The following is a 20045-nucleotide window of genomic DNA, read 5'->3' as shown; positions in this document are numbered from 1 at the left end:
AAGAAAGTAACATAATTTCTGGAACTGCGTATCTCCTTATAGAAAACACAGGTCTGTTACCCCTTCAGCTAGGCTCAAGAGTGAATTTCCCAGTCACATTGTGGTATGACATACTCATTCATTTAATGGAGCCCTTTCAGACCATGATGATGGGCTTTTTTTCTGGAAAAGGCTTAACCAAACCCGGACATCCAAAAATGCTTCACCTCCTGCAGCCTTTCAGTCCACAGGACTAGCCTAGGGTTAATCTGACTAGAATACCCTGAGTCTGTGTGATGTGAATGTCATCTGAATGTTTTGTTGTAGAGATCTGCTCCTTTTGCTCTACAGTATGTGCTCATGTACATACACGCTTGTTTTACTTCTGGTCAGCATAATTTCAGCTTGACCTAAACCATATCCATAATTTCCCAAAACACAGATAATTACAGAAATTACAGAAGGCCAATTCTGAAAGTTTTTGGGGCAGTTACCAATATCAAGCACAGCACAGAAATGTTTCTGTACTCACTCCAGTGTTCCTCTGTTGGCCTTTTATTTCCCTCAGCCTTTTTAATGAAAGAGGGTTTTTCTTTGTTTTCATTTGGGTAAGTTTCTCATAGGGTAAACAGTCATTGGCTTGCTCTGTCTCTGCCAGAGGGGTGGGGAAGAGAATCAGAAGGGCAAAAGCATGAGAATCTCATGGATTCAGATAAAGACCATCTAATAAATGAGGAGGGAATAAAAAAATAAAAAGAAAAGAGATGCAAAAGTCAGTCACCTACCCACCTGCCACCAGCAAACTGGGGCCCAGACTGTGTCCACGCAGTGGCTACTTTGGAAAGAGTTCCTTTCCGCCTCCTGCAGTTTTACCTCTGAGCACAGTCCTGGATGATACAGAGTCATGCTTTGAGTCACTTTGAGTCCCAGCTGTGCCAAATCCCATCACTTTTCCAAACCCCACCTGCTCCCTGAGAGAGCACAGAGAAGAAAAGGAGATGTAGATGCTGTGCAAGAACTGTTCAGCAGTAATAAATCACCCATGTGTTGTCCATGCTCTTTTGGTCCCAGATCTGAAACACAGCCCTATATGTGTTAGAAAGAAATCTCCACCTCAGCACAGTGCAGGAGCAGTACTTTTTCTTTTATTTAACAGTCATGGATGGCACAGATGTTCTGAATGGTATTTTAGAATTTTTTCTCAGAATTGTAATGCCTCAGAGAGATCTCCCTCTGCACTTTTGACTCACCTTTGCTCCCTTTGGCTCAGCATACAGACTGCTTCTGTCAGTATGGGAAGTCACTCTGAGAGTTAGCTGACCCCAGGAGTTTCTGGCCACCTAAACTTTCAAGGAAAGTCAAAATAAGGTGACAGTAATCACCTGGGGAAGGCAGAGGCTATTTTGAGGGTAGAAGACAGCAATAAACTTCTGGAAGCATCTTAACCATGTCATGAGTCAAAGCTGAACACTGTGTTGAACATGGAGATCTGTCAGTAAGAGTGAAGGAAGACACCAGATGTAAAAGGACTTATTATAAAAGATACATGAGATTATCTATGGTGTTGATGTTAAAATTAGATCTGCTCTTTAACATTTCATAGAGGACAAAGACATGCATGCTTTTTAACAAAATTCCTGCCATTGCAGGATAGGGAGATTCTCATTCTGACAGGGGACTATCCCTTTAAGGTAGCACTTAATCATTGTCATAGGTGTTTTTGTCACTTGAGATAGCACAAAATTTTAAGTCTTTTTTTCCTCCTTTTCTTCATTTTCATGAGCTGCATACAAAGAATGGAGACATTTCTCCACAAGACAATTAGACCATTTGTGTTAGGGCTAGACAGTAAGAAAAGAAGTTCAAGGCTGAAACAACACACTCACACAAAATCTACTCTTCTAAATGCTATAAAACATCTGCACAAAATTTGTGAAACCTGTCTTTCTAAATCCTAAGTTACTGAATATCCTGTTTGATTTAATTGGAGATCTTAGTAGCCAGACACTGTGGTAGCTATGTAGAGTCCCTCTCTCATATAAAAAAAAGGTGAATCTGCTTGTCCCTCTTAATTGTGCACAGGTGCACTTAAAGTTCAAAGCCTGCTGACAGACTGTTAGAAGTAAACCAGTAGCCCAAATAATGCATAAAGCAGCAAAAAGAGGGTTGTGTGAGTCATAGTTAAGCAGATCTGATTGCCTGCCAGGAAGAAAAAAGAAGAAAGATGTACAACATCCTTTACCTTCCCCATCTGTTTTATGGAGAACATTGAAGTTTTTTCCCACAAAATTTTCCAAGGTAAAGCTTTTTTCAACCAGATCTCACCAATATTTAGAGTAAAAAAAAAAAAAAGTTGATTCTTCTGAAAATGTTATTTCTAACCCACTGTACATCTTAAATGTCCATCTTAAATGGTCAATGGTCAACATTATTTTTCATAAAATCTTCTTTACCTGGCTGCTTTTATGCTTTCCTGGGTTACAGAAAGCCTGAATGCATTGTGTTCAATGTAATCACAAAAGGGAGCTACAGTCTGATCAAAATAAATAGCTTCTCAGAATAAGTTAGCCATGTAATTTGAGCTTCTTAGTCTTGACTGTAGCTTAAAACTGCTGGCAATATATAAAATTCCTTCCTAATGCAGTGCTGGTCCACTTTCTAGAGCATGATACAGCTGTCATCTTGGCAGTTAATTCACACCATCATGCACAGATGCATCCTAATACAAATATAATTCAGTCACAGATAAGTGCCTGGTAAATACTTGAAATTTTATCCTAAAATGCTATGTTATGTTGATAGATCAGATTTGCTCATGACTGGTTTGCATGTGTGATTCAGATCCAGGACTGAAATGGTTGGATGTAAAGCCACGCATGCATGGGAAAGGGGAGCTACTGTCAATATCAGGATGTGCTCAAAGCCTTCCATCTGTTCCAGGTGATGTAGAATTGAGTTCTGACAAGATGCTTTTGCACCTTTTAAAACCCTTTGCTAATTCAGATCTGGGGGAATTTTTTTGCCAAGAAAATTGTAGTTTAAAATCTTAAAGCTTTGAAATCAAATAAATGTTAAAATAAACACAATTATTCTAAATTACATCAATTTCAGTTTTAAAAAGTAAAATTTCTTAAGAATGAGGAATTTGAATTAAAATTTAATAATTTGTGCTCAGATTTTTTTTCAAAGCTGTAAATTAGCTTCTTTGTGTGTCTCCTTTCATTTTGTTCTTTCCCAATGCTCATTGCAAAAAGATTTAATGCAACTAATTATAAATAAAACCCAAGTGTCAACCAGGGAGGCATTCCCAGTGCCTCTTTCTCTCTATACTAATTAGGGAGCACAAGAAATTTAAGCAGAGGGCTTACAAACAGAGACACCAGTAGAGAGCAGATACACAAACTTTCACTACAAACCTGCAGTGAAGGACATTAATGAAATAAACTCAGTGCAGCACTAAGCCATCCCTGACCTCCTGTTGCTGCAGAGCAGCGAGTGGCAGCTGTGCTGCATCACTGGGGCTTGCAGTCTTTTTGCTGGGTAAGCCAGCAGGTTTCCTGCAGGAGTCGAACAGAGGGAAGCAGTATCAGTGACCAGCCCACAGATCTGGCTGGGGCAGCAGGCAGGTGTCTGCAGTGGTGGTGACTGATGGCATCGTCATCCGGAACAGGGTCAGGCTGTCCTTGCCACACTCTGGGGACCCTGATTAAAACCTGCTTTCCTCTCCCGACCTAGGCTGCCCTTGTGCGAGACAGACAATCCTTCAGGCTGCACTTCTGGCTGCGTGCAGAGATCATTAGCACAGCAGGGAAGGAAACTCAAAAGCTGCCTCATCAGATCCGATCAGTGTTTCACCACATCCTGCATCACAGCCCTTTGCACAGACCTTTCCAGAGACTTTGGGGGAAGGTGACAGAGGCTATCCTGTTGGAATGCTATGGAGTGAAGGTTCCAGAAGGAAAATGTGGCTGGCATGTCAACTTCCTCCCTCCAACCAGAAAAAATAAAGAATTTATTGTGTTTAGGGTCACAGTTGCTGAGGCAGAAGGGAGTGAGACTAAAGTCAAGTGTTCTGTGATTGGTACCAGAGGGAAGAGTCAGGGAAGAGTGTTCTCTTTGTCTGTTGTAACTCTTGCTGGTTCCAGTTGTAAGAAGTTACAACAAAAAAAACAATCTCATGAGGGCAAACACAGCAACAAATATTCACCGCACCATGTTCTAAGGCCAAGGTTTAAAATTAATGGGAATCCAAACTCCTGCTTTCTGGTGTTTAAACTGACAGTTTTCCAAGCAGATAGAATTTGTGCCATTTGACTCAGTCTTCTCAGGATCTTAAAGTTGAATACTCAGCAAGGGATCCATCCAGAATTTTGGGTGGCCTTGAAAGACACGACTCTCCAGATTATGCCTTATGCCTTATTATGTGAATAGAAAGAAGCAACTGAATTTCAGAAGAGAACAGTTATTTTAATTCAAACTACATCTGTAAATCTCTTACCTGAACTGAAAGTTTGGTCCAATCTAGAGAAAAGGAAAATCAGTATTAAACACTAATCAGAATAGGAATTATCTATGATTCATGTCCCTAGAGAAGATGATACCAATGCAAATAAGCTTTAAAACCAGCAATTAGCAAGATTCCTAGCAAGCACAATTTTGCAGTTCCTCCCAGCATTAGCATTGCACATAAAAGCCACATGTTGTGATAAAGTCTTAAATCAGGAGGAAAACAAAGGCAACCAGCCCCAGACCAAACAAACCTCTCCATGATGCACTGAGATACAAAGAGCAGGAAATTCCACACTGTCTGGTTTTCAGGCCACTTGTCACCAGATACTGAAAGCAATGACACCAAGGGACTGCCAGCATTAACCTTTCCTTGGAATTCTGCTGCCTCTCCCTGCAAGGCCCTGGCAGAGTTTTACCAATGTTTTTTGCTCTCTCCAGCAAAATCACACAGGATTTTATTCCTTGCAGGAATGTCCTGGGAACATTTTCAGGGCAAGGACTGGGTGAGGTTGGGGAGTCGGGGCAAGCATTAAACTCTGACTGGTTCATCACAAACTCTTCATCACACCCAGCTGGAGGAGGGTGGGTAAAAAAACTGACCCCAGAATTTTTGAGAATTTGGAAGTGGGTGAGTGGATCTTGCCACTGATAGGGTCCCACAAGAGGTGTGGGTGAGGGGAATGCGCAGGGACATCCCAGCTGACTCTCCTCCAGGGAGCCTCTCCAAAAATCCAGTGAATTCCTCAGAATCCTTGCCCTCACTTCAACCCCTGTCCACTGTCTTCAGGGAAACAAGCCCAAATATGTCTGGGATTTTTGCAAAATTAATGAGACAAGTCCCAGCTGAGGATTCTGGAACAGTCTAAGGCCAGTTCCTGGACAAAAAATCAAAAAATCCTAGACAACTTTAAAGAACTTGAAAAAAACCCATCTGGAACTGGGAAAATGAAGTTTCTTAAAATACAAGCAAATTAAGGGGTTTTCCTTTAGAAAAATAAGAAGAAGAAAAAAGGAGAGCAACAATAAAGATTTTTTCTGCAAAAAATACTTTTAAATTGCCGGTAAAAAGGAACATGAATTTTTTCCTTAAGATAATGATAGTAAAAGGGTTTTTTCCCTTAAAAGAATTCCTAAAAAAAAAAAAAAAAATTAACTTCTTAAAAAAAAAAAAAAAGACACCACACTAAAAATGTTGGTGGTTTAAATGGTTTTTTTTCCTCAAAAAGTGGAATTCCTGCATATAAGGACTTCTTTCTTCCAGGAAAGAAAGGCCAAAGTACATTATAAAGATTTTTTCTTAGCCTCACAATAACCAAAAAGAGTCCTCAAAATCCCAAATAAATGGGGATAATCTATTTTCTTCCTGATTATAAAAAAAAAGGAGATAAAGTATCTATAATTTAAAATAATTTTAAAAGGACATTTATGTTTAAAAAAAAATTAAATCAGGAGATGAAAGTTGAAAGTTTGGAAAGGGCCAAAAACTTCACATAAGAGTGAGGAGGGATCCAGAGGTGTCTTCAAAACCCCAAAATTATTCAAAAAATGTCTTAACTGTGCTTAAAAAAAAAAAAAAACAAACATCTGCAGGAGCCTAAAATCGCCAACACATGATTAAATTTCCCTTTCTAAAGAATCCTGAGAGAGCTCAGAGAGATTGGATGGGTGGGAAGCTGGCAAATTACATGTTCAGTATTTTTTTGTTTTGCTAAAAAAAGGAACAAGACAAAGTAAAAGCCAGCATTTGAGGGTCTTTGAGCTCCTTTTCAGGCTGCAGTTCTTCACTTCATTGAAGTGCAGGTGAGGGAATTTTTATTCTGGTGGCATTTTGGTAATTCCTTGGAATATTGTCTCTTTAAGGTCCTGGTTTTTTCATGTATTTAAGGAAGATTTGTGCCTTTAAATCACTTTAAAAATGCATGCAAAATTGTAAATAATCCTCATCTTATTCAGAAAAAAAGGCAAAAAATATAGTGAATTTGGGCACAGAAGGGGAAAAATTTCTTCACAAAAATAGCAAAAACTGAAGAGTCAATTAAATAAAAATTAAATAAAAATCAAATAAATAGAAGATTAATAAAAATAGCATTCATCTTAGAACACTATGAAATAAAATGACAATGCGTTTAGAATTAAAAATTGAAATTAAATTAAATATTGTTCATTTATATAAGATTTTTTATTAAAATTGAATCATAGTAAATGAAAAGGTAAAAATTAGATCAAAATTTTAAATTTCCTGAATTAAATTAAATTGTAACTTTAAAATGTACTATCATTAAATCAAAAAGCCAAGTTTTAAAATACATCAATTCTTTTTAAAAATTGTTAAAGTACCACACATACACAAATCCCTCCACATTAAATTCTTGGACAAAGTGTGTGTTTGGTGTTTTAATGTGATTTTTTTTTTTTTTGCCTCTGTAAGTTCATTTTGCTGCACCATCTCTTTTGGGGAGGGTTGTTGGTTTGCTTGTTTGGATGTATTTATAGGGGTTTTTTTAAGTTTTCCAGGTTTTTTTGCAGTTATTTTATGGTCAAGGATGTCACCCTCTAGTGTTTTGTTTCTCCTGATTTTAGGTAAATATTTGTTTCTGAAAAGTGTTGTCATTTTCATCCCTGCTGGAAAAATGAGTGATCAACTCATTTTCCCTCCTATTTCTTCTCTAGGTTCCGTGGTGGACACCAAAACCTCATCTGAAAAAGGTGAATTTTGGGGGCTTTGCCCTTAGAAAACATTACTTCCACCTAAATCAGACTTTCTCCCACATACATCATACCATTTCCCTGCTATTCTCCCAAAATCCATATGTTCCCCATGTAATTCCACTGGAGTCATTCCCTTTCACCCATTTCACCATGAAAGCCCAGGAGAAGACACATCCATTTTTAGGTAACCAAGATAATGGGAACCCCAAATTTGGTGGGTCACACCCCAAAATCAATATAATTGAGTGGGATTTTGGGGACAGTTCCCAAATCCTGATTTTCCTACAGGATCCCTGTTCTATCCCTATGGACCACACCAGGGGGATAAAACCAACCTCAAACTGAATGATGGGACATCTGAGGCAATTGCCCTCTCTATCCCTTCACCTTCTGTGTCAAAACTTACCAAACTGTGTTTGTAGGCCACCCCAAATTCCATATTTTTGGGAATTTCCTCTATTTTTCCAAATTTCCCCTCAATTTCTACTTCATTTTTCATGTGTGTGTGTGTGTGTGTGTGTGTGTGTGTGTCTCTGAAATGAACCCTTCTTGAATCCATAGTGGGTTTTATACCTGGACGCTGAAGCATCTTCAGATGGGTAGGGGATCTTGAGAGGGGCTGGTGGTATTGGGGGGGGGTTGGAGGGACTTGGGAGGATCTGTGGATGGTGGGTGATGATGTGGTCCTTCATGGTCATATGGCTGGTGGTCTTGGGGCAGTTGGTTGGTTTTGGGTGGTCCCCCACATGGTGGGTCTTGGGGTGTGTTGTGGGATCACATGTGTGGGAGGGGACTTGGGAAACTGTCCCCCCGAATTACCCTGGGAGGTAACAGGTGTGTAGTTCCCTGCCTCCCCTGTTATCAATCAGTATGTCTGTCATCCCTTGGTGCTAGAAAATTCTTTGTTCTTTATACCTCCATTGGTTCCTTCCCTGAAGCCGCTCTTTCCCTTTACCCTCATTGGTTATAACCCTGCCACTCGACCCTGACTCTGCCCCCGAAGCCTTCCCTCACTGAACGCTTCATGCCTGGACCCTCCCTCTCTTGTCCCCGTTATAATCCCGATTCCGCCCCCTGTTCGACGCTCTCAGAGCGAGCTCCCTCCTGGAGTGGTTGTTTTCCCTTCGCTCCCTGAATTGCTGTTCCTCAATAAACGCTCCTGGAAAAAAGCCGCCTGTGTGCCGTCCCGCCTTCATAGAGGAAGATTTCATTACGCTATCCGGCTTCCGAGGACTCGGCTCTCTGACAAGCAGAGTGGTCAGAGACCCAGAAGCCTCAACTGGCGCCCGAACAGACTGGCCCCTCTCAGGAGTCAGCCGCAGAGCGTCTCCTCGGCTGCCTCGGCTCTGTGATCCGGCTGCCCGAGGACGAAAAGCGCCGTTCGCCGCCAGTTCCACGAGCGGCTGCTCTTCGTTGAAGAAGATCGCCTACCTCGCGGGCTGCAGACACCTCGTCCTGGTTCGACTTCGAGTTTGGGAGCAGACTCCGAACGGGACGAGATCTGCAGCGCTTCCTCTCCCCCTCAGAGGCTTTTTCGTTTTGACAGCGGTCTTTTTTGTGGTGAGTTCCTGGTGCCCTGTCTGGCACCCGACCCTGTCTCTTTTCCTTTTCGTTTCTCGCTTTGTCTCTTTGGGGATTTCCTTTTTTCTGCAGTGAGAATGGGCAACCGCTTGTCTCCTGCCCGGCGGGATTTTTACCTCCACGTTAAATCCTCCCTTGTTTTGGGTAACATTTCTTTTAAAAAGAGGGACCTTAAGGCTTTTGTTAATCTTATTTTCGATAACTTCCCTGACACCTCCAGGGATGATTTTTCTTCTCTTATTTTCTGGGGAAATATTGGGAAACTGTTATACGCATTACAAGTAAAGGGGAATTTTTCTGTGGGGCATTTTTTTCCACTTTTTCATTCTATTTACACTTTATTTAAACAAAAGGGTGAGAGTTGGGTTCCCGGTTCTCCTAACCCTCATTCCGCCCCCCCCACTCCTAACTCGGTTTCCCCTAAGGGTGGGTCGGGCAGCAGATCCTGCCATAACCAGGCACAGGGCTGCTACCGTCTCCCTGCTGCTCCCCGCCCCACTCTGTCCTCTCCTCGTCCTGGGACTGGCCATCCCAGTGCGACTCTTTCCTCTCCCCAAAGCCCTCAAACCCCTGTACCCAGTTTAAAACCATGTTATTCGATTCCTGATCTCTGTCACCACACCTCACAAAATGGCGCCGGCCACATGGCCGAGCAGCCCGCCACCGAGGGACAAAATGGCGCCTCCTCTCCACCTCCTCACTCCCTTCGGGCCCCTGCCAGTCCCCCTCAGGTTCCACCCCCGTCGAGTGCCGCCCCTGCGTCGGGTCCCGCCCCTACCACCGCGTCGATTGTTACGTCGTCGGGACCCGCCCCTCCAGCCCCCATGGCCACACCCCTGGGTGGGCCCCCGGCGGGAGGGACCGGCCTGCAGGAAGGCCACGCCCCGGTGGGAGGGACCGGCCTGCAGGAAGGCCACGCCCCGGTGGGAGGGAACCCCCTGCCGGAAGGCCACGCCCCGGTGGGTGAGCCTGGCCACGCCTCCCCTCAGGCCTCTTCTGGTTCCCACGCCACCGGAACCGGAAGTCGGCCTGGCCGGAAGCAGGCCATCTTGGCCTGCCGGGCTTCATGCCACCGAAGCCCACCGGCCAAGGGGAAGGTCCGAGCCCTTGCTCGTCCTGCCTCATCCTCCGATGAGGATGAGGACAGCGACAGCCCCCGGCCCACACCTAGGCCGGGAGGTGGGTGGGCCCGGATCAGGGCAGAGGCAATTAAGGATGGGGATTTAGAATTCGCAAAAGATCTGGGGCCGTTCGCAGCACCTGTGGTGAGGACCAGGGGGCAGCGGCCACACTGGGAGCAACTCCCATATGTGGAGATTAAAGAACTGAGGAAGGCTGCCAAAGACTATGGTCGAGACTCTCCTTTCTTTAAGAATGTATTGGACCTCACTTTCTCGGGCCATACATTGGTCCAGCATGACGTTAAATATATTGCCAAGTCCCTGCTCACTCCCACCGAGCTTTTATTGTGGGACATTCAATGGAGAAAGCTCCTCAAGCCTCTTCTGAAAAAACACAATTTAGCAGAGGCAATTGGAGAGGGAGAGGAAGCCATAGAAGCCCTGGCAGGGGAGGGGGAGTTCAGCCAGCCAGAGGACCAAATACTGTTACCCACGGAGGTCCTAGATGACATCAAGGAGGCTGGCCGAGCGGCACTGTTAAAAATCCCCGATGGGAAAACCCCCCTCCAGAACTTTTCAGCTATTACCCAGGGCCCAGAGGAATCTTTCATAAAATTCGTGGACCGGCTGAGGGAGGCCATCGACCGGCAGATAGACCATCCTGCAGCGAGAGAAGAGCTCCTGAGAAAGATGGCCATGACCAACGCGACAGCCGAGACAAAGAAGATATTAAGGACTTTACCTCAGGACCCCGAACCCACCATCGCACAGATGGTGGAGGCCTGCACGAAAGCCGCCTCCACCGAGACCACTGTCGCCCTTGCAGTAAGTAAGGGGATTGGGGAGGCGATGTTGACGATGAACACCATCCGGTGCTTCGGGTGTGGCCAGATGGGCCACATACAAGCCAACTGCCCATACTGGCCCCCGGAGCAACCACACTACTCGTACACACCCTCCCCAAGACCAATACCCAGGAACCCGATGCCCTACCATCAGCAGGCGGGAAACGGGTCGCGGAGCGCGGGGAGGGGCCGCGCAAGGACAACAAGTGGCCCCTCACAGCGCCCAGGCCTCCCCACCATCCGGGAGGACCGGTGGCCCAGCGGACAGTTCCGGAGGGTTGGCGGAGCCACGACGACGGGCTCCGCCTCTTCCGTAGAACCCGCAACTTAAATTCAGACACTCACCGGGTCCTCAAAAGCTCCATCACTGTGACTCTCCAGGATGAGGACCTGGTGAGAGTTCCCGCTGGGTTCCTGGAACCCCCTTACCGTAATTGTGAGGTAACAGTGTTAATACTCGGAGATTGCAGGCTCACACCAGACCGTGTTACCGTCGTTCCTGAAGTGGTGTGTTTTCAGCCGGGGTCCGAGGTCACCGTCTCAGTCGTCTGCCATCAACCACCTTGCACCATCACCAAGGGGCTCCCCTTCGCTGCCATGTACCTCCTCGACGTGGCCGACCTCACCGATCCACCAGCACAGGACTATTTCGCTGGACATGACTCCGGGGAAGACAATTTTGTCTTCCTCACACAAAATGTTTGCAAATCCAGACCAATGATTGAGACTGTTTTATCGCTTCAGGGAAAGTCCATCAAACTGGACCTGATGGCAGACACCGGGGCAGACGTCACCATCATACCCCGGTCAAAGTGGCCCCGCGACTGGGAGTTGGTGCCTCCTTGTGGCACAATCTCCGGAGTGGGAGGAGCTGTCAACTCCATGCGCAGCAAACACCTGGTAAGTGTGGAGGGCCCTGAGGGACAGATTGCCACCATTCGGCCTTTTGTTGTTTCATCTAACATCATGTTATTAGGCAGGGACGTTTTGTCCCAATGGGGTGCCCGCCTCGATATCCCTAGCCCTGCATGGGATTTTTAGTATGGGCCACTGCGGAGCGCACCTCCCCACCGCTGAATTGGAAGACCGATGTTCCCGTGTGGGTGGACCAGTGGCCCCTTGTGGAGGAGAAATTAAAAGCGCTCCATGAATTAGTAGAGGAGCAGGTCCGCCTGGGGCATTTAATACCCTCCACCAGCCCCTGGAACACTCCTGTCTTTGTTATTAAAAAACCTGGCAAAGACAAATGGCGCCTGCTCCAAGACCTGCGCAGGGTCAATGAGGTAATCGAGGACATGGGCCCCCTGCAGCCTGGCCTTCCCTCACCCTCCATGCTTCCCCGGGATTGGCAGCTCGCAGTCATTGACATCAAGGACTGCTTTTTCAACATCCCATTGTATCCCGGAGATGCCCCCAGATTCGCGTTCTCCGTCCCTTCCATCAATAGGGCGGAGCCTTATAAGAGATACCAATGGGCCACTTTGCCCCAGGGAATGAAAAATTCTCCAATGCTCTGCCAAACTTTTGTGGCCCAGGTGCTTTCGCCAATCAGAAAGCTGTTCCCTGAAGCGATCATCCTGCATTATATGGATGATGTCTTGATCTGCGCTGAAACACAAGCTTATCTGCAGATCACACTTTCCAAAACTGTTAAAGCCATTAAAGCTGCAGGGTTTGAAATTGCTGAAGAAAAGATCCAGCTGTCAGCGCCATGGAAGTATTTGGGCTTTCACATTACGGGAAGGACTGTCGCGCCCCAATCTGTCACCATCAAAGACGACCCACGGACCCTGCGGGATCTCCAGCAGATCTGCGGTACCATCACATGGATCCGACCTCTCCTGGGACTCACCACAGAGGAGCTGGCGCCGCTCTTCAACCTGCTACGAGGAGATAGCGACCTAGCTTCCCCTCGCGAGCTAACACCTGCCGCCAAAAGAGCCCTGGAGAGAGTCGCTGAGGCCATACGATCCCGTCAGGCCCACCGTGTGGATCGGCTCCTTCCCGTCACCCTTGCCATACTGGGTAAGTGCCCAAACTTCCATGGTCTGCTTTTTCAATGGGACGCTGGGCGGAAGGACCCACTCCTTATCATTGAGTGGCTGTTTCTCCCGCACCAGCCAGCGAAAACTATTTCAACTCCTGCAGAGTTGATGGCTAGAATAATAATAAAGGCCAGACAACGCCTCCGGACCCTCGCAGGGTGTGACCCGGCGTGCATTTACCTACCTCTTAATTTGGAACAATTGGAATCCCTGCTTCAGACAAACGAAAGTTTGCAAATTGCTTTAGACAGTTACCCTGGACAGATTTCCATTCATTACCCTAAACATAAAATATTCAAAGACACGTTATATTTGGCCCCAAAGTCATTCAAAAATAAAACACCTATTAAAGGTGCTCTCACGGTGTTCACCGATGGGTCGGGAAAATCCCACAAATCGGTGATCACTTGGAAGGACCCGGAGAGTCAGAAGTGGGAGTCTGACATCCAACTGGTTGAGGGTTCCCCCCAGATCGCAGAACTTGCTGCGGTCGTGAGAGCATTCAAAAAATTTCAGCAACCTTTCAATCTGGTAACAGATTCGGCTTATGTTGCCGGGGTAGCAGAACGGGCAGAACACGCCCTGCTCAAAGAAGTTCAAAACAAACAGTTATTCGATTTGCTCACAGAATTAATCTGGCTGATCTCCCACCGAGAGCAACTCTATTATATTATGCACGTCCGGGCTCACACAGACCTGCCAGGAGCTATTGCAGAGGGGAACCGGATGGCCGACCTCCTTGCAATGACATCTCATTACTCTGCACCTGCACTTTCATTAACCTTACCAGACATCTTTGCACAGGCAAGGCTCAGCCATGCGTTTTTCCATCAAAATGCACCTGCCCTTGCCCGACAATTTAAAATATCAAAAGAACAAGCCAAAGCCATACTAGCCACATGCCCAAGCTGTCAGTCCTTCGCCCTTCCACCGCTGCCAACGGGGATAAACCCCCGAGGGTTGGCAGCATTGGAGCTGTGGCAAACAGACATCACTCACTATAATCCTTTTGGCCGCCTGAAATACCTGCATGTGTCCATAGACACATTTTCTGGGGCCGTGTTCGCGTCACTCCACACTGGTGAAAAAACAAAAGATATCATCAAACATCTATTCATGGCATTTGCCACATTAGGAGTCCCAAAAGCCATCAAAACGGACAATGGGCCTGGATTCACCTCGACAAGATTCGCACAATTTCTACAACAATGGGGAATTGCCCATTCCACCGGCATTCCCCATAACCCCACAGGACAGGCAATAGTGGAACGCTCCCACAAAGAGTTAAAAAGGCTGCTAGAACAACAACACGATTCGGCTCTGGCCATGACACCAGTTGAAAAATTATGCAAGGCACTTTATGTTCTTAATTTCTTAAATTGTTCTGACCGAGAGCCGAATCCCCCTGCACTCAGACACTTTTGCAATAACACCAGGGCAGTTTTGAAAGAGCGTCCGCCAGTCCTCATCAGAGACCCAGAATCAGAAATCATCTCAGGGCCGTACCCTCTGATAACGTGGGGGAGAGGGTACGCTTGTGTTTCCACAGCCCAGGGTCCCAAATGGATTCCTGGAAAATACGTCAAACCGTACCTGGAGAGCACTACCACGGACCCCCCAGCGAGGAGCAACCCAGCGACCCCATCACAATCACCACCAGATAATGCAGTGGCGTGGCGACGGAGAAAAAAGAAGAGGACCGGAAGACCACCCAACATCGTCTCCCGGGTCCTCATCACAAGGACATACCTACCTCTGCAAGACTTAACAACTTCCGCCACCCCATCCCCTCCTGTGCCGTTCCCTCTACCCTCATACCTAACCCGTCATCCCTTTACCCCTCCGTCCTGAAATTTATTTTTATTTTAACCCAAAAGGGGGAGCTGGGGGAGGGGAGGGAACCAAATGTATGTTGGTAATATTGTTTTGTTTAATTTTAGTACTAGGATGGCTGCCAGAACATCATTCACCCAAAAGGAACAACAGAAGATGTCCCACTGCGCCCAGCTGGTTGCAGCCACGCTTTCCATCCTCCTGTGGCTGCATGTAGCAGATGGCTGGGTGGTACCACAGCCGAAAGAAAATGTCTGGATCACGCTGGCAAAGTCCTTGCAGCAGGATAACCTATGTCTGGCCATGGGCAACGTGGACAATCCCCTGTCCACTTGCCTGGTGGGGGTCCCCTTGGTAGCTGATGATTGGCCGGTATCCAATTCCGACCTGCTCCGAACCACGGGTAGGAGGCCTAACCCGGTCGATACTTGGGATGAATGGACCAAAATTTTGCCCAACAGCAAAGAGGAACCCCAAGAATTGGACTTACTGGGGTCCTTCACAGCTAGATATTGTGTCAAATCCTATTATAGGAGGCCAAGTCAAAATTGGCACGGAATTGACTTGGCCAAAAACACATACCGGAAAGATGTAACACCTATCAGTAAAAAATATAACAGCCAAACCTGGTGCAATTATACTAGCCAGGTGATTTCGGTTTCATCCACTCATCCCAAGACATTGCCCAGGGGGATGTTTCTTATCTGTGGGGACAGAGTATGGTCGGGAATTCCATCTCGGCTCCAGGGAGGCCCATGCAGCCTTGGCAAGCTTGCTACCCTCACTCCAAACAGAACTCAAATTCTAGATTGGAAAAAAGAAAGACAATTGGCACGCACCAAAAGATCATATGCTCAATTCGACGAAAATTGTGACTCCGAAATTTACGATTGGGGAAAAACAAAGAGGGTCGCTGTATCCATCTTTTTACCATGGTATGCAGCAGCTAAGGCCCTCGGTGAGCTTTCTCACCTGGAGTGTTGGATAAGCAAGCATGCCAACGCCTCGTCTGCCGCCCTCTCCGATCTTCTGGCAGACCAGCAAACCACCAGGCAAGCCACATTACAAAACAGAGCGGCTATTGATTTCCTGCTGCTCGCCCATGGCCACAGCTGCGAGGACTTCGAAGGATTGTGTTGCTTCAATTTAACATCACGGAGCACTTCCATCCAAGCCAACATCCAGCGGATCCGGACCGAAGTACAGGACATCAAAACGGAAACTTCGGCTGTGGACCCCGTCCACAAACTATTGATGCAGTGGGGCATTCCCGGGTGGGCAGCCTCCATTTTAAAAGGACTCTTTTGGATTTTCATAATTGTCCTTCTCATTTCAGTTGCCTTAACCATCTTCAAAAAGACGCTTACCAAGACTTTGGCAAATATTTATTTAATTAACAAGAACGGGGGAGATGTGGGAGGGGACTTGGGAAACTGTCCCCCCGAATTACCCTGGGAGGTAACAGGTGTGTAGTTCCCTGCCTCCCCTGTTATCAATCAGTATGTCTGTCATCCCTTGGTGCTAGAAAATTCTTTGTTCTTTATACCTCCATTGGTTCCTTCCCTGAAGCCGCTCTTTCCCTTTACCCTCATTGGTTATAACCCTGCCACTCGACCCTGACTCTGCCCCCGAAGCCTTCCCTCACTGAACGCTTCATGCCTGGACCCTCCCTCTCTTGTCCCCGTTATAATCCCGATTCCGCCCCCTGTTCGACGCTCTCAGAGCGAGCTCCCTCCTGGAGTGGTTGTTTTCCCTTCGCTCCCTGAATTGCTGTTCCTCAATAAACGCTCCTGGAAAAAAGCCGCCTGTGTGCCGTCCCGCCTTCATAGAGGAAGATTTCATTACGCTATCCGGCTTCCGAGGACTCGGCTCTCTGACAAGCAGAGTGGTCAGAGACCCAGAAGCCTCACACATGGGTGATCCCACAACAAATTTTGTAAGGGTCCTTCATGAGTGGGTCTTGGGGGGATTGGTGGGTGTTGTGGGATCCTATGGGTGGTGGGCTGTGGCAGGGCCCTGGGGGTGGTTGCTGTTAGAGGGTTCTATGGATCTGCTAATTGGGGTTGTCCTGTGGGTGGGGTATCTTGATGGATCTTGAGGGGTTCTTTGGGGGTTGGGGGGTCCTGTGAGTTGGGATTCCTTTGGTTGGTGGGTCTTGGGGGGGGGTCCTGTGGGAGGTGGATCTTGGGGTGTTGATCGGTGTTGGGAGTCCCTATGGGTGGTACTTCTTGTCATGCTTTTAGGGTCCATCTTAAGGACCCCACAACCCAAGTCAAAGTATTGGACCCACCTGCTCCAGGTGAACAACAATGGGGTGATCTCCTTTGATGAGCCCATCAGACAATGCACCCCTGACTCCTTCCCTCAGGTGAACAGGCACCCTTTTGTGATCCCATTCTGGGCAGATGTGGACAACGTGCTGGGTGGGGACATTTTCTACCACCAGACCACCGACCTGGCACTGCTGGAAGACATAAACCAGCACATAATCCAGTCCTTCCCCAAAAGCCTCTTCACCCCCACCTGGGCCTTTGTGGCCACCTGGGACCATGTGGCCTACTATGGCTCCACCTCTGAAAAGGTGAGGCCCATGGTCCATGGGGCATGAAGGTGACCCATTGGCTCTTGTTGACCCATTTGGTGGCCTTGTTTACCGACCTATCTTTGACATCCAGAACCCATCCGTGACCTTCATAACTCATCCTTGATCTCTGTGATCTTTCTCCTTTGGGATAGGCAACACCTTCCAGGCTGTGCTGACCACTGACTCCAAGATGTTCTATGTCATCCTTAACTACTGGGACATCCAATGGACTACAGGGGCAGTGAGTGATGGAGACGCTGAAACGGGACTTGGAGGGACCCCAGGACATGTAGGTGGAGAGGGTGGAAGAGGAGGGGGAGGTTGTCTCACTCCATTTTCTGAGGATGATGATGATGAAGGTCAGGGATTGGCCCACACCATTTTTGGGGAGGTCATGTTGCCCTGTCCCATCTTCTGGAGATGATGATGATGGTCAGAGGTTGGCCCATCCCAAATATTTGAGATTATAATGATAATAGTGATGATTGATGATGTGATGATGGTGATGATGATGAAGATAGGAGGTTGTCCACACATCTTCTAGACATGATAAATAGTAATGACAATGATGATGATGATGATGATGATTGATGATGATGATGATGATGATGATGATGATGATGATGATGATGATTGATGATGATGAAGACAGGAGGTTGTTCACCCTTCCTCTGGAGATGATCATGATAGTGATGGTCATGGATTGGTCCATATAATTTCTGGGTGACAGCAAGTATATTTTCATCCTAAAATCATTTTAGGGGCCCACTACCCCTTTGGGTGGGGTCAGCCCTCCTAGATTCCCCCCCCCTCCCTCCCAATTTCTTAGGCAGGATTCAAAAGTGGTGATGACACCAACTTCTACAACATTCCTGGATCCCACACCAATGACATCATCAACATCACCCCCACCTCCAACATCAAGTCCCAGGGACTCTGGGTCTTTCAGGTGGGTGACTTCCAGGTGACAGGTGTGAATCCTCCCCAGCTGAACAACACCTGCTGGTTGTAAATTGGAGGAGAAAATTGGGAATTTGGAGGAAAAGTGGGAATTTTGGGAATAAATTCAGGAATGAGTGGGGAAAAGTGGGGATTTTGGGCAATAATTTGTAGCTGTGGGAAGATCACTGTGAATTTAGGGGGAGATGGGAATTGTTTGGGAAAATTAGCAATCTGGGGGGAACTGAAGGCATCTTGGTTGGAATATTGAGAATTTAGGGGCATTAGTAACTGGAGAAAATTGGGCTTTTGGGGAACAATTGGAAGTTTGTTGGGGAAAGGTGGGAATTTTATGGGATAATTTGTGAGGAAAATACGGATTTCTGAGGGGAATATTGGGATCTTTTGGAGGAGTATTGGGGATTTTGGTGGAAAGTGGCTCATCCTCTTGGGATGTTGATATCCTCTCTAGGTGAATTGAAGGGAGTGGGGCAGAGGGACATCACCACTGCCACTGTTATCACCGATGAAGTCAAGATCAGATCATGCCAGCTTCTAACAGAGCAATAAAATTGCAGCTAAGACATTGCAGTGTCCATGTCATTGTCTTGGTATCCATGATGACGTCATCACACTTAAGTTACCATCACCCTCACTGTTCCCACAGTTGCTGGGGTTCTAAGGGGTTTTAGGGTGAAATGTGACAGAATTAATCCAATTTTGCCTTTTTGGGTGGCAATTTCTGGGGCCTTGAGCAATATGAAGTTATGATGGCAGCCATATGCACAGCAGACAAGGCCCAGAACAGACAGCCTAGCACACACCCCCAAAATGCTGCACCTTCAACACACTTGGACATCACAAGACACAAAAAACATACAAGACACAACTTTACCCCTCCCCACCCTTGATTTCTACTCACAGAACCACAGGATCATTAAGGCTGGAAGATACCTCCAAGATCCTCAAATCCAACTTTTGACTGAACACCCCATGTCAAGCAGACCACAGCACTGAGTGCCATGTCCAGATGTTTCCTGAGCACTCCAGGGATGGTGATTACACCACCTCCCTGAGCAGGCATTCCAAAGCCCAGTCACCCTTTCTCTGAAGAAATTCCTCCTGATGTCCAGCCTGAACCTCCCCTAGCACAGCTTGAGAGCATTTCATTTGTCCTGCTGCTGGTTGTCTGGGAGAAGAGATTCTCTCCCACCTGGCAATAACCTCTCTTCCAGGTAATTCTAGAAAGTGGTAGAGTCACCCCTAATCATCCTTTTCCCCAGGTTGAGCCTCCTAAGCTCCCTCAGCCACTCCTGGTTCTTCAGACCCTTCCCCAGCTCTGTTCCCTTCTCTAGACTTCCTCTAGCCCCTCAATGTCTTTTTTGCCATGAGGGACCCAAAACTGCCCCCAGGATTCGAGGTGTGGCCTCAGCAGTGCCCAGCACAGAGGGCAGTCACTGCCCTGCTCCTGCTGCTACACCATGGCTGGGACAGCCCAGGGGCCATTTGCCTTCTTGGCCACCTCGAGCACCTGGCTCAGGTTTTGCTGCTGTCATGAGCACCCCCAGGGCAGCTTCCCAACCACTGTGCCTCAGCCTGGAACTGCAGAGGTTGTTGTGACCCAAGGGCAGGACCTGGCACTTCCCCTTGGTGCACCTCATGCCATAGGCCTGGGCCTAATGATCGCATGCATTCCTCAACCCACAAAATGCATTTTTTTAAAAATCCATCCCTTCCTCCCCTTCCCTTTTTTCCCTTTTCCCTCTTCTTTTTTTTTTTCCCAAATCACACCCTCTATTTCTCAAAAACTACACTTTTTTTGCTCCATCACCTCCTTTTCATTGTGTAATAATTTAAACCACATTGGGAAAAAACCTTGATATCCCGTAATGCCAATTTT

General features: G+C 46.9%; 1 long non-coding RNA gene and 1 pseudogene across 1 annotated transcript; both read left to right on the top strand.

Moving 5' to 3' along the window:
* Nucleotides 1-996: 996 nt before the first annotated feature.
* On the top strand, nt 997-5646 carry LOC146763685 (uncharacterized). The gene is made up of 3 exons (XR_014951555.1): nt 997-2277; nt 2821-2919; nt 3715-5646. It is a non-coding gene; the product is annotated as an uncharacterized LOC146763685 (long non-coding RNA).
* A 1701-nt stretch (nt 5647-7347) lies between these two features.
* LOC146763684 (sushi, nidogen and EGF-like domain-containing protein 1) lies at nt 7348-20024 on the top strand (annotated as a pseudogene).
* The last annotated feature ends 21 nt before the right edge of the window (nt 20025-20045 follow it).

Source organism: Lonchura striata, chromosome Z, assembly GCF_050655825.1.
Source record: "Lonchura striata isolate lonStrDom1 chromosome Z, ASM5065582v1, whole genome shotgun sequence".
In the NCBI taxonomy this organism is placed as follows: Eukaryota; Metazoa; Chordata; class Aves; order Passeriformes; family Estrildidae; genus Lonchura; species Lonchura striata.
This window is presented reverse-complemented; position numbering and strand designations above follow the sequence as displayed.